Below are 15,065 nucleotides of genomic sequence, written 5' to 3' on the forward strand. Positions count from 1 at the left end.
GATATTGTATCCTTTAGATTTTAAAGACAGTATTCCTTTTAAACTTCATATGTACTGCAATGCAGACTGAAATTCGGTTAATATTTTTTTTTATTTGAAACATCACAAGTCTATCGTAAATCGTGTTATCTCTTCTGGACATGTGTAATGCCAATAATGATTTGAACAATAATACCATTTGAAGTTATGTACAATAAACGGATTGTTCTAAACCTCTTTCTTGGTCTTTATCTTATAACAATGTGTTTGTATTCATACAAATATATGTATGCATTAAGAAGTTATTTCCAATGCAGTTTATCTTTTGCAAAATAAATGTTCCTCGAAATCTCATCAAAAATCAATAATCTTGTATTTTCTGAAAACATGTTATGTCTTCAATCCGTTTATTATCCATTATATGTCAAACATTATCTCGTATTTCCATTATTTGTTTCCAGTCGCCTTGCATATCGTAAGCTCAACGATCTGAGGAGTTCTAGAAGAACAGTGTTATCTAACAATGGTGGTAATATCGTATTTAGTGTCTGTATATTACTGGGGTTACGGAACAAAATGATAAATACTTTGCTGTTGCCTGATATTTGCATTACCTGCCAACGTATTGTTTGAGGTTATAGTGCGTGCCTTCTAAGAATTGTTGGAATCTATACAATGCTTGTAATGTTGTTATCTCAAAATGAGTAAGTCTACCTCCAAAATGTACCAAACTCAATATTGTAGTTTAAATATGTAACCCTGGTCAAAACTAGACGCAATATAAAGGCTAGGGAGAACTTTTAATTGGCGTATTCGGTTGAGCGTCAGGCTAGTTATCATGAGGTCCCGAGTTCGACTGCTAGCTGAGACAATGATCTATATATATATATATATATATGCAATCTATATAATATATATATATATATATTATAGAAAATCCTGAAACAATACTCTATATTCTGTGCTCTTTTCCATTTACACAAGAATGTCTGTCATCTGATATTTTGTTCGATTAGTACATATCAATCATCTTCATATTATCATTAAGATATCAAACAGAAATACAAAATATCTTAACATTGTAAAAGGCAACTTGTATGTATACTCTTCTTAAACCAAGTGGTCCTTTAAGTACTGCACGTCAGCCATCTTATTACAAGCTGATCATGTCTGTCTTCTAATTAATTTGTCTGGCTTCAGTTTCAATGGCAGGTCTTGTGCATTTCTCTCTGTCTACTTTGTGTTCGTCGTTCCACATACAGCCTCTGTCTGACACATACCCAATCTGTCCCCAGCCCCCACTCTAGACACCTGCTGGAGAAGAGCCCACACCCCAGATCCTGTCAGCTTTTTTAATGTTTTACTGAACGCCAAAGTCTTATCTTAATTCGTTTAGCATCCCGACATGCATGGAAACATGGTAATTCAGTTTATCTCAAAACAGATTTAATCTTGTATAAAGTTTTAAAGAGAAACTTCTGTCGACAAAAATGAATTTAAATTCTGAGCCATGCTATTAAGGGGAACGTGTCTCACACCTTGCCTTCCGGAAGAGACTATTCATACGATAAAGTGTATCAGACAGGGACGTTGATAGATTTTCCGGAATTTTATATACGTTTACTTACTATTTGCATCCTAACGGAAGAAAGTGTCTGTTATTTAGAGTAATTTATAAGTGATGTCACGTTACCCCAGTGGAAGTATTATAAAGGCATACTGGTTAAAAAGAAATTATCTGGAATGTTGGAAATTCTAATTTCGTCATATGCATACTTACGCACATGGCTTGTTAAAGATCGGGAATATCAAAATGATACTGAGGATGTCCTGTGTCTATAAACAGTAAAAGCTCATCATCCCGGAGGTATTGTTGTTAATATCAAGGTTTATCTGTAACTGTGATTGTGGCAAACAAAAATCCCTGTATTATTCCCTCAATGCAGTTATTCGTGTAGAATGGCGTCACCATGGGAATTGAAGAGAGAGGTAAGTGATGTATATCTCACTTTACAACATAACGATGGTGTTAGCAATGTGTCAATGCGAGGTATCTCTATATCTTTGACATTTTCGATATCTTCGGTATAACGCACCCAGAGACAATAACTCTATGCAAAACATTTACAATCACGCTTCGTTCGCATTATACACATATAATACAGTTCTCATTGGAAATTATTTGCCTTTTCGAAAGTATCTGTCATTTTGGAACTTAGTTTGATCATTTCCCAATTTTGATTTTTGACGCCTCCAAACCTTCGGCGAATTCTCACAGAAAAGAATCAGCCGTTTATTCATATTTAAATTTAAAGGTATTCTGGATGTTGATTTATTAGTAAGGTATGAATGGGTGTTGTGGAAATATGCCAGGACAATGCGATATATATTTATGATGCTTTAATTGTCGTTAGTTGTAATGTGATTCCAGTATAATTTAATTACCTATTCTCGCCAAATAGTTCCCTATTTATTGGCAGAACTTCTTCTTAACCTTGGCTTTTACTTAGTTTTTAGCGCTTCGCATCTCTTTTGTAACTTACTTTTATTTCGATAATGGATGTGGATGTGGACAATTAGCTCGTCCAAGCTGCGATTCTGAGGCCCTCGACAACCCATGTACATATGTACGTACACTGGACTTTGCCTGTCATAAAAACCCTGGTAAAACATCCTTGAATGAAAACAGAAAATGCCTTTTGGGCGTGAAAGCATTCGTATCAAAACAACATCTACGCGCAATATCTACGCGTATTGTTTGTCAATGAAAACAATATATACGTGTATCGTTTGTCTGCAAACAATATATCACGGGATCACAAAATGGGATCACAAAATCACGGGATCACAAAATGTTGCAAAACCCTCGGCAAGCCTCGGGTTTTACTACATTTTGTGACCCTCGGGTAGAATAACCCTATCCTTCCTATACACATATGAAAGAGTCTTATATTATCGTTCGTCTGAAAACAACATCTATGCGTATCATTGGTCTGAAAACAATATATACGTGTATCGTTTGTCTGAAAACAATATATACGAATACCGTTTGTCTGAAAACGATACCTTTGTATATGGCGCTTAGAACTTTCCATACACTATGAATATATCTGGACTTCACAACAATGATATTATTGATGCATTGAAATGGCAGGTGCGTTATTGTATGTACTGGTCTGCCAAAGCGTCGGGCCACCACTAACGATGTATTATTGTGATACGTTGTGGCACTTTCCAGGCCAGTCCTAAACAACAATATGGTTCTAACTAAGGCAGGATGTCGGTCTTCACTCATCGTTCAATGGTTCGACTTGTCTGTAGATTATAATTAGCTGTACCATGTGTTTACATAATCCACAAATGAACATAGCACATGGATAGTAGTGAGTTGATGCGTTCTCCAGGTAGCTACATCCATTCTGTACTCATTACATTACTTTGTACAGGACTATACCTACCTCTGTCGTTAATCATACAAAAGTTCTCTATTGATGTTTGACAAAACCATGTTTCCCAGACGGCATTGATCCACAATGGATGGTTGTGTGTAAATGTGATGTATTATAAGCGAGAAAAACATTTGTTTTATCTGTTTTCATCTTGTATATCATGTAAATACTAGTTATTGGACTATGACGGTCATTATGGAAAGAGTAAATGTGAAATGAATGCAAAGTACAATTTCGGTACACAATGCATCCAGTATCTTAGTAGTATGGTCATATGTTTCTTATTTTACTGTCATGTATGTTCATTTAACATTTTGGACAGAATCAAATATCGTTTAACTTACCTAAAAATCAATTCTAACATGGATCATAATTTTAATTACAGACTGCTTCTTTGTCAAGTTAGTGTTACGTCATTTGTTCACGAATGAAACATCATGACTGTATCAAGAAAAACACCGCCATAGATTGCGGAAGGAAAATCTCATGATATATACCTTCCAACCTGAGAATACAGTTTTATGTAAAAAAAAAATCCAAATATTTCTTATTATCGATTGCATGATTAATATTTTCAATATTGGGTCATGCTGAAGTATGTTTTTCATATATGTAGAATCTTTAGTGAAAGCAGTTGTTTAAAGTTCAATAGGAATGGCCAAATATAGCTCTTCGTGGAAGTGCACACAACTCGATAACAATAGATTAACTATCGGTATTGTTTGTAGTAGAGCAGTTAACATATCCCTCTTTACTATACCGACACCAGATGTTGTTGAGAAGAGCAACTCACCTTTTAGGTGTTAGCAGGTGTTACTCGTGGAGTAATCGAATATTCATGAAAAAGAGTAAATATTAGGTCATCATTAATCGCGGTAAGCACTATGTACGCTTATTATACCTGTTAAGTGTTAACACACGTGTTTTTAGTATATATTCAGTCGTACATATAGCTATTTGTGTAATAATTTTGTGACTTTGCGATTCCGATGGGTTTGACCTAGTTTTAGATATTTACAACAAGTGCGTTTGATTAGGAAGCATTCATCTATGCTTACAAAACATCTTAATGTTTGTGCTAGTGAATGCAGTAGGAGCAGTACCGGTAAACACAGATACGATTTGTGACGTCATATCCTTAACAACGTCATTCAAACAACGTCATTCTATTTCCAAAATAAAACACACACGCGTTGTACAACCCATATTAGCCGATTCTATGCTTACACACAGAATATTGAAATTCTATTTTAGTCACTTGTGTATGAAATTTTTATCAGGGTCATCTTTTGTTATTTTTAAAAATGCTCAACCGCCGACAGAGCATAAATGATACCCATCATTTGAGCTATAATTGGTGTTTAATCGTGTATATGTATGTCTTATTAACACAAAAAGTAATTTTAAAAAATCATTTCGCTTTCAGTGCATGCGCAATCAGTACTGCATTCCATAAAGGACTTAATGCCACGGAATTTTTTCGGGATGCAATTAATTATTTTTGATATTTTTATCTTGAAATGAAATAAGAAGGTCAAATTTTTAAATGGTGTTATTGGTGTAAAGTGAGTAAATTTTGTAACTGAATAAACATACTTAATCGTCTGCTCCTGTTTTTGACTGAGAAAAAATACCATTCGTCAGCGGTGAAGCATTTTTAAATGAACACTCTATCCGCTCTAACGTTTTAACACATCTTACCACATGCTGCACCATGTTTTATGATTATCTCTTTTGTCATCTTGAGTTATGATATGTATTTGTTACATGCCAATATATGCAATGTGCTGTAAATCTGTAGAATTTCCATCCCCATGATAAAAAAAATGTGGGTGATGCATTTTTAAAAGTTGCATGTTGCTTCGCTTGTCATGTTATTACACACTTTGAAAGATGAAAGTGTATAATATATTATCAATATGATGATCTTACTAGTAAGTTGTCTTATGACTTAAAACATTGCCATTTCAATTCATTCATGGCTTGTGAGTTTTAAATCCTGCAGGTGTAACTGTTATTCGAAATCTGGTCTGAACAGTTTGTTTTTTTGTGGAGAACTTGTCTCGGAGGTAATCATATTTCATACATTAGTTAAATATCGATACAGCATTTGATATGACATGCGCACTAACGTGTGTGGGAATAAAACCGCAGACACGTGCAGTGATTTTCCTTGCGCATGAGCACAACTAAAGACATCAATACTCCGATTGTTGACCACTGCCAATATACATGTTTACACGAATGTTTTTCGACTTTGCTTGTTAAAAATGCTCCCCCGCTGACAAATGGTATTTTTACACTATCAAAAACAAGAGCAGACAATTTTGTATTTTTCTTCAGTTAAAAAAGTTACTTACTTTACACCATTACCACCATTGAAAAGTTTGAGCTTCTAATTTTACTTCAAGTTAAAAAAATAAAAAATAATTAATTGCATCCCGAAAAAATTCCGTGGCACTATATCTTATATATAATGAAGCAATGATTGCGCATGCACCAAAAGCAAAACAAATTATTTTATGTTATTTTTTGTGTTGATAAGGCATATATATACACGATTAAACACCAATTATTGTTCAAATGATGAATATCATTTATGCTCTGTCGGCGGTGGAGCATCTTAAAAGTTTCCTTATTTTCATATTAAAAATGAAATAGTGCTTGAGTATTCCTCCTGAATTTCATTTTCTATATTGAACGATAATGTAGTTACAATGTAGTATGCATATGTTGGAGCAAAGCTGCAGATTTATTCAATAAATGCTGATACTAGCTTGGAGTTTGGTCGTTTTCAATGTATCATAATGAGTTTTACTAGAACACGAGGGATATCCCCAACCAGTAATGTACAATGTCCGTATCGCCTCTGCGTTGAAGGATTGAGATGAGTGTTGTTAAACCGCATGCATTCAAGTCAAAGTTCATACAAATGGGAATTCTCGATAATCCAGGGGTTACTTAATCACTGACGCTAAATCCACGTCAGTGATAGTAACCCTAGGAGTTTCGATGTTGACAAATGTGTACGCGTTTTCCGTTGAATAATATTTTAGAAAAAAGCCCCGATCTTATTCTCCATAAACTTCTTGGTACAGACGTTTTAGCAGCAGTGTGTCAGCGTTATATGTGCCAATTCTAAATTGTTGTTTCATGTACAGAACTCTATTGAAAACCACTGGTGGAGAACATGCAAAGGCATTGCATGTTGTTCAATTCATTATTGAAATTGTTTTGTTGAATTGAAAATAAATAATTTTTCTTTGTTTCTGGCTTTCTGATTGGCCTTTTCTATTTTTTGCATTCCATGATGGAAAAAAGATCGGGAATGGCACGGAAATCCGACGTAATCGTGACGTCACAATAGAAACATTTACGTTGCGTATTGATTTGGCAAAAATAATCCCTTGGAAAAATCAATGAAATCGTACATGTAAATTTATTTCATTTTATAAAGTAGCCTGGAAAATTTATTATAAGCATTGAAGTAACTATCTTTAAATTTCACCGGGGTATGAAATGAATTCTAAAAACTTTTGTGAGAATCCGCGACGCGGATTCACACAGTTTGCAAACAAAATTTCTTTCATACTCCGATAAAATTTAAAAAAAAAGTTATTTCAATGCTGAATTGAAAACCAGACTTGTTGATGATATAAACTGCAGAAATAAAAGCCCTGCTAAATATACCAGTATAGAAATTACGGTACATATGATTTAAGTAGCCAATCTTAAGTGTGATCAAAAGACAATTCTGATAGACTTTTCTGGGATTGGTGTGAGATAAAGATGTTTCTAACCATTAACTCCTGTGACATATGTTTAATACTTAAGTCCTCCAGACAGCTTTGTTGGAGGGAGAATAATCTCTGGTTTTTCGAAAATGTATTTCTTTGTGTCTGTCGTGACGGGACACGATGTCCTAAAAATTAGCAGTGGGGAATTTAGGTCAGGGATTTAACAAATGACGGACAGCTCCTCTCTCCTTTGGGTGTAACACATTTATTTGTTGGTCTAGTCGCAAATAGAGTACGTATATCACAAATTTTTTAGATTCATTTGAGAAGGATCTAAACAAATCCATATTTTTAAACAATAAAGAATCGTTTTTTGTTATGAAAATAAAAAAAAAGTGAAAGAGATTTATTAGAACAAATTTTGTTTTGTTCCCCACAAACTGACATTTGTTTTTAAGAAGATTTTGTGTTTATGAAACTTCTCTGTAAATGTTAAGTATGACAATATATAAGCATTGGGTCTAATGCTCTTCATGAAGCATGATTTACCGATCTCATAATGTTCATCGCAATAAAAAATAAAGACAACGTGATTTTACCCGTAATGAAAAACCTAAATAAACAGTAAAATGAATGTGACTTCAAATTAAATGTAATACCTAAACCAGATACTATAACAATACTGATTTTATTGATATATTGTTCCAGTCAGTATCCTGGTTAAGTACTTGCGAACTAAATACATTACACTTAATATAGTCCAATAGGGCTGACGACAATTAGAGGACCTTGTTCTATAGCTGTAATCTAGTTTAAAATATCAAACCCGACAAGTGTTCAATACGATACCAGTAATGGATGAGCTCGCTGACAGGTCGTCCGCTGGGCCGATCGATTTGTCCCGCCACTCGCCGGGATGGGTAGATAATGATAGCCATATAAAGGGATGAAGTTGATAAATATGTCGACAATGACATTCGTATCGCATCTCCTCCTCCGAGTCCTTGCCTACAACAGGCTCTCAATATTTCAAAATGTGCATCGGCTCCAAACCAAGTCGTTGTTAGGTGTACCAGTGCAGCTTTTGATGACGTCCTTGGTGTTTTAGTCGATAAATTGTTGTATAACTATGTATTTATCTGATGCTATATGTTGTTGACCATCTGGGTACGCGCATTTTCTGACGATTACATGTGCTTTCCTTAGCTAGCGTGATTTATTAACATACTTGGGGTCGGATCACTACGCTGGCTCTTATAACCCATTATTGATGAAATCATCTGATGGAGATTCCATCCCACTTTGCTTGATGTTACATTATATTATCATGTATAGATAATAATTGAGTTATGAGAGCATTACAATACTATAAAATTGAATGCATATAATTATGTTATTAAGTAATTCCCCCGACGGTATCGGTATAATACAAATGTATTAATCTCCACTGGTATTAAGTGACGGTTAGTTTCAATATTCAATACAGATCACAGTAAATGAAATACCTCACTACAAAGTTTGTGCTATCGTATCTGTGATTTTTTTTATCCCATTTGAAACATAAGAAGACAAGGAATGAGTATCTATTTACAATTGTTTTAAATATTTTTTAATGTTGAGTGATCAACTTATATTGCATTGTTATTTTTCCTTGTCATATTCGTTTGAGTTAAAGTATTTTGACACGAAACAGTCTGAAAGCTAGATGTGACAATCGAATCGATCTTAATACTAATACCTTCCCTGATTAGTATGATATATTTGGTGCAATTAGATGATTCTGACAAACGTATATCTGTTCGATTTCAGGCCAAAATCCGCCTCGATAAAAACTTGATTGCTGGAGTTAGAAATCGCTCCATCATTACATGTTATCATTCGAGACGCTTGATTACACGGATCTTAACATGCAGATCAGTACAAGAGGAGAAAGACAGATATCATTGTCATTCCTCTTTATCTCTGTTTTAAGTCATAGGCTAGACAGCGATAAACATTGGTCAGTGAAACATCGCGGTATGTTGATGTCTGGGCCTTTGGTAATTGTCAGGGATAAAAGAGTTTTGAGAAAGTCATAAATATATTGCCCCGCAGAGAAAGCTTTTATTATAGTGTGAGTTTGTTCTACGTTTATCCAACAGCTATGATCATTTAAGGGATCATGTCATCAGACCAAACCGAAGTATCCTTAGGAAAATGATGAGTTACTGGCAAATGTCAACGTTACTGGTTGGGTACACGTTACCATGACGACTTCTTCTATGTTACCGTATGTCACATATTGTGGATTTATACGTCACACTTCCTGGAGATTTTGGACCTTATACCTCTTGCACTCCATCTCATTGTCGTCAATTCGAGACTTTTGGACAGCTGCAATGTGCTGGTCGGAGATCGGTATGTTAATTCAGGCTGAGATGCTTTTTATATCATGCAAAATATTAGATCGTATACTTTGTTGCTCAGTACATTGATCATATACATGTACATATAATATTTATATTAAAAGCGGATTGAATCATATCAACCAATTTTAATTCTGAATCCATGTAATAATCATAATGAAAAAAATATTTAAAACATTTCTTTATTGTTTTGTTTTGCCAATGTAATAAAACTATTATATTTATCAAATTAAGTTATCTATATCTTTGTTTTCTATGCCAAAGTACAAAAAGATGAAAATAAACTTTTCCTGAATACATGTATATACCAAATAAACAGACTACAACAAGATTTAAATGAAAATGCAAATTTGCTGTCTACATGCTGTCTATAGCACGGTATTTATCCTTTACATGTTTGCATATATATGTTTCACAGTTTGATTTACAAAGAAAGAGTATATCAAGATAAACTATGATAGAGTAACTAGATGTGTGTTTATAAACATGTTGCGTGTAACACATCTAGTCTAAAGGCGTAACAAAAGGATATCCTGTCCTGGGTTTCTGACTTCTGACTTCCTAGTAAGTTAACCTTGCTCGAGTTTAAACTCGGCGAAAAGGTACATTGTTGGTTAGACTATCCTATACATAAACAGATTTGCTATCATCTCATCATGCGAAACATTCCATCTTAAAGACAACTAACAGGTCGTGTATGTAGAAATATCTTAAGTTGGGTTTTTGTTATATTTCATAGAACAACAATGTCGTTTTACTTTTGTCTAATTAATGCTAAATGCGGATATTAAGACAAAGTTAATATGTAACATTGATTGCAAACTTGCTTTTAGAACGAAACTTATTGTGTACGATATATGTACAAATGTTAAATGAAGATGATAAACATATGTCAAATACATTATAGTCATTCATCTAATTGAGTTAATTGTATTTTGTTTAATAATCTGGAGTGTATATATCTAAATTTATCATTATTATCATCATCGCGGATGTATCTTAGTTCAGTGTTGTTATCACTATCCTGACACACTGCCGCTGATCAGTTGATTGTTAAAGGCCTGACAACATAGTGGAGTGAAACACATCAACAATGTATGTGCAACATAGTCCGCTTAACCTACCTACATTATTAGTCTTTCTAAAATTTTGTTTGCCTATTATAAGGCAAAATGAAAAAAAAAATCATATTAATGATATAGGCTGGTTTAGCGGACTATGTGTACCATTGCTAGGAACTCTTGTATTGGGTTATATTTTTTCAAATGATTCCTAGTATCATACTAGAATCACGAAATAATACTGACTTACAAGAACCGATGAATTTTACATAGCTGTGCAAGGCAAACATTCGATTTGACATAACATTCAGTGTATAGATTTGTTTGCCCTTGAGAATTATCATCTGAAATCGTAGACGCCCTCGCTATTGAAGTTATGTAATTCAAAGAAATGAAAATTTAAAAAAAAACCAATCAATAGCGCGATAATGTTGTGACTGAGCATGTTCTTGGTTAAAATGTTTGTTTTCTGTTTATTACACTGAGTAAAAAGTCATTGGAATATCCTAGATATAAACTTTGACTCCTTTATACAGCATTCAGCCTGGCTTGCTCTATCGACGACCATGCGTATTAAGGAACGCTGCGATATGTGGCCATGATATATGTCTCCATCTATCTATACATTTACCTTGTTGAATTGACCACCTATGGTATACATGGTCATTAGTGTCTGATCCCATAAAGAGATATAACAGGTTCGATATACATTTTTAATTAAAACGTTCATGTTAACGCCTATTTACAAAAAACGTTGTAAGTTGGCACAAATAATCTCAATAATACCCATTATAATAATAATAATATCATTCAAAGTCTTATAAAGTTTTCAGCATTTCAGCTTTTTACTGATATTTTGAATACTAAACAATAATGAGAAGTATCAAATTAATTCAATAACGGAACCGATTGTTCAGTATCAATATTTTAATATCCACTTTGATCATTTCATAATCCAAACACTTGCTCTGGATAGCTGTACGTTTTAACCACTTGAGTGCCAGATGAAGGCGAAACTGGGTAATAATGCCCTAGGTCTGACCTGATAACAATGGTTATATTAAGAATGGCATTACCAATATTTGACAACACTTAAGATCTTTGATGTAAAGGTTTGTTCTATATATTCAATTGTTAACTTATTAAAACCTGGTAATTTATAAAGCAATACATCAATATCCCGATTGATTTATGTTTAAGATAGTTTATGGCAGTTTGGTAACGCGAACTTTCGAAATCCAGAGATTTGATACCGTTTGTTAATAGTTTCTCAACCAGGGATGTTTTATGCAGAAGGTAAGCTTTGACATATTAGCCATTGTCAATACAGACAAGCTGTTAATATCGGATGTCACCTGCCTCCTAACTAAAATGTCAAGTCAACATAGCATTGTCATTTGTCATTAATGTAAATAGAGCGACTTACAAATCAATTATTTTAAACTGTTGAATATGATCCTTAGCTACTGTTGTGTTCTTTGTTATTTAGTACTGATTCAATATAGATGGAATTATGAAGGTGATATATTTGGTTTTATTTTTTTATTTATTTATTTCAACGCTGAATTTAAAAAAAAATATAACAACAGGATCCAGGTCGCGTTGGTCGAATATGCTCGACATTTTACGAGATATTTAGGCCTAGAAGGGACAGTACCAGGCATGTGCAACAGGTCGGTATTTTTTTCTCGTAGTAAAAACCAATTAAACAAATCGGTGATACTAATCAATGTTCAAATCAACTGCAGATTTTATTCATTTTACTATTTGCACTGTACGAGTTGATATATTTTCTCATGGCAGCAAATGAAATAATTCTATAAGTGAGAGCAGAAATACTCCCATTGCGATCCCCCTAGCATATTTAGTGTAGGTAAATACTGCGGTTGTTATGTTAGATGTTGACTTAGTGTGATTTATATGACTGCTACCCTACACAAAACTCAAGAGTACACACAAACCTGCGGATTGGGACTGCAATACCGATGAAATTGAAATGTTTGATAGGACCAGGGCACCATTATGTAATTGGTAGCGAGTTTTAAGTCCTGTGTTGACACATTTCTGATCTCCTGGTCTGTTCTATGTACCTTGTACTGAAGGTACCGGACTCACACTCACACGTTTATTAAATCTGCAGGTAGAAAAAAAAAGAATTCTATTTACACACACTTTGATTTATCTGTTGATCGAAGCACAACACGACGTGTTTTACACACTCTTTGATTTATCTGTTGATAGAAACAGAACACGATGTGTTTAGTTTTTATCGATCCAGCGGTTATATTGAATGTGGCTTATTATAAATACCTAAAATGCATTGATTATAACTTTACAATTATAACTTTACAATTATATCTTTACAATAAGTGTTTTTGTTTGTTTGATTGATTAGTTAACGTCCCCTAAACAGCCAGAGTCATGTAAGGACAGCCTCCCATGTATGCAGTGTGAAGCGTGTGTGAAGTGCGAGGTGTGTGTATTGAGAGACTGCGGTATGTTCGTGTTGTGTCTTCTTGTATAATGGAACTCTTGTCCTTTTTATAGTGCTATAACACGGAAGCATGCAACCGAAGACACCAAGCAACACACCCCACCCGGTCACATTATACTGACAACGGGAAAACCAGTCGTTCCACTCCCGGTATGCTGAACGCTAAGCAGGAGCAGAAATTGACACTTTTATAGACTTTGGTGTGTCTCGGCCAGGGGACAGAACCCAGAGCCTACCTCACAGGGGCAAGCGCTCATCAAAAAGCCAAAAGTGAGGCGTTGTCAAGGAGACAATAGGAAGAATAATGTCAGTTAGGAAGAAGAGAAAAATATAAAATCCTTAATTTAGTCGCCTTTTATGATCATGCAATAGAGGCAAAGACACAATTCTAACGCCCATTTTGCAGGGCTAGCACAGAATAAGTGTGTTTTGGTTCTTTTGTTGTCTTTCTAAATCATTTCTGATCGCGACTTTACCTGGAGACGACCTATCTCTTAACCAGAATTTTGCTTGATGATAAACTTGATGATAAACAAAGAGATACAGAAGGATGCTTTGGTTTCTCCTTCTCCCATTGCTTATATATTAGTATTACATCCGCTTTGTGTGATATGAACTTGCGTCCATACCGTCGGCCTTTTTTTGTCGAAATTGGCAGTATTGTCAATTAATTTAAGCACGTTTGAAATACCTACTGATTCATGTAAGATAATAGTATATCCTTGTTTCCGGATATGAAAGCATGAATGAATCTACTTACTGATCAGTATAATGCTGACAAGCAGACACAAATGTTTTGGATATTAATAAATGAAATGTGAAAAAGAAATCACTGTAAATGTTCATGATTTCCATATTTGCTTAGTAGTTAAGATGAAAATATGAATCTAAAAAAATATAAATACCTGTATGGAAAACATCACAGAAAACAATTAAGTCCTCTATATGTCTTTTTTATCTTAGTGAATAATTAAATCAGTATTGAAATAAACAAGCGCATGTGAACGATATTTTATTGTACAAAATGTCCAAAACGTCTTGTTTTTGTATCAGCGGTTGTCTATTATCTAAAGTCTGAAATGACTACATAATCAGTCGACCATAATACAACATGGAATATCTTCCATTTCATTTTAGTTCGTTTATTTATTGAATACCATTGTGTGTTTATATCAGTATTTTCCTTTTGGTAGTAGCTAAATTTTAAGGCCTATCTTCTTATATATCATGACCAATAACGTTTCCATAGTAATAAAATTTACAATAAATAACTGTTATTTAATCAGCATGATAGACCTGGCCAAGTTTTAATTACAAAAAAATGGTTTGTCTGGCTGAACTGTGGTAACGAGGGACACCACACGCTGTGGGCTTATTGACGGGAGACATAACCTCAACATGTATGATCCAAACCATGTGACTATATTATATGGAATTCTACAGTGGGTTGGAAAGGACATGAAAAATAAAAAATAAAAATAAAAAAAAATATGGCGTCCGAACACAATAATACTCATTATTTTTTTCATGTCCTTTCCCAGCCATTGTAGAATTCAGATATGATATAATCATCTTAGATTTCACATTGTAAATAGTCTGAAAAAAGTTTCAAACTTTGTAAATCTTCCAAGATAGTACAAAAAGACAAAAGGGATGCTAACCACCAGTTAAAATATTGCTGCATCGCATTTAATCAAAAGCAAAGTCGGATATAATGAGCGGAACTACCGAATATTAAAATGAGCACTCCGTATATTGAAACATATATAGAATATTTAAACATTAACTGCATATACGCTTCATCCTCCGTAATTGCCATCTGCATACAGTTCAATTCTTTTATTTACATTTGATAACAATGTTATGATAAAATATCTAAATATTTCGCATCCATAATAATTAAGCAATTCATTATCGTCAGGCACGGAACAGCCATTCCA

At 34.0% G+C, this 15,065-nt stretch overlaps 1 protein-coding gene across 5 annotated transcripts in view; it reads left to right on the plus strand.

Moving 5' to 3' along the window:
- The window catches only part of LOC138325804 (prostaglandin E2 receptor EP4 subtype-like), a 91,181-nt gene that overhangs the window by 29,038 nt on the left and 47,078 nt on the right, over positions 1-15,065 (plus strand). Inside the window, exon 1 of one of the 5 annotated variants that reach the window (XM_069271724.1) lies at positions 1,453-1,968. The exons of 2 other annotated variants lie outside the window; for them this stretch is intronic. The gene's annotated coding sequence lies outside the window, so the exon portion shown is untranslated. Of the gene's footprint in view, positions 1-1,452; positions 1,969-9,211; positions 9,563-15,065 lie in introns of those variants that run through there. 2 more of the 5 variants (XM_069271717.1, XM_069271723.1) reach the window with 2 other exon arrangements.

This window comes from Argopecten irradians, chromosome 6, assembly GCF_041381155.1.
Source record: "Argopecten irradians isolate NY chromosome 6, Ai_NY, whole genome shotgun sequence".
Taxonomy (NCBI): domain Eukaryota; kingdom Metazoa; phylum Mollusca; class Bivalvia; order Pectinida; family Pectinidae; genus Argopecten; species Argopecten irradians.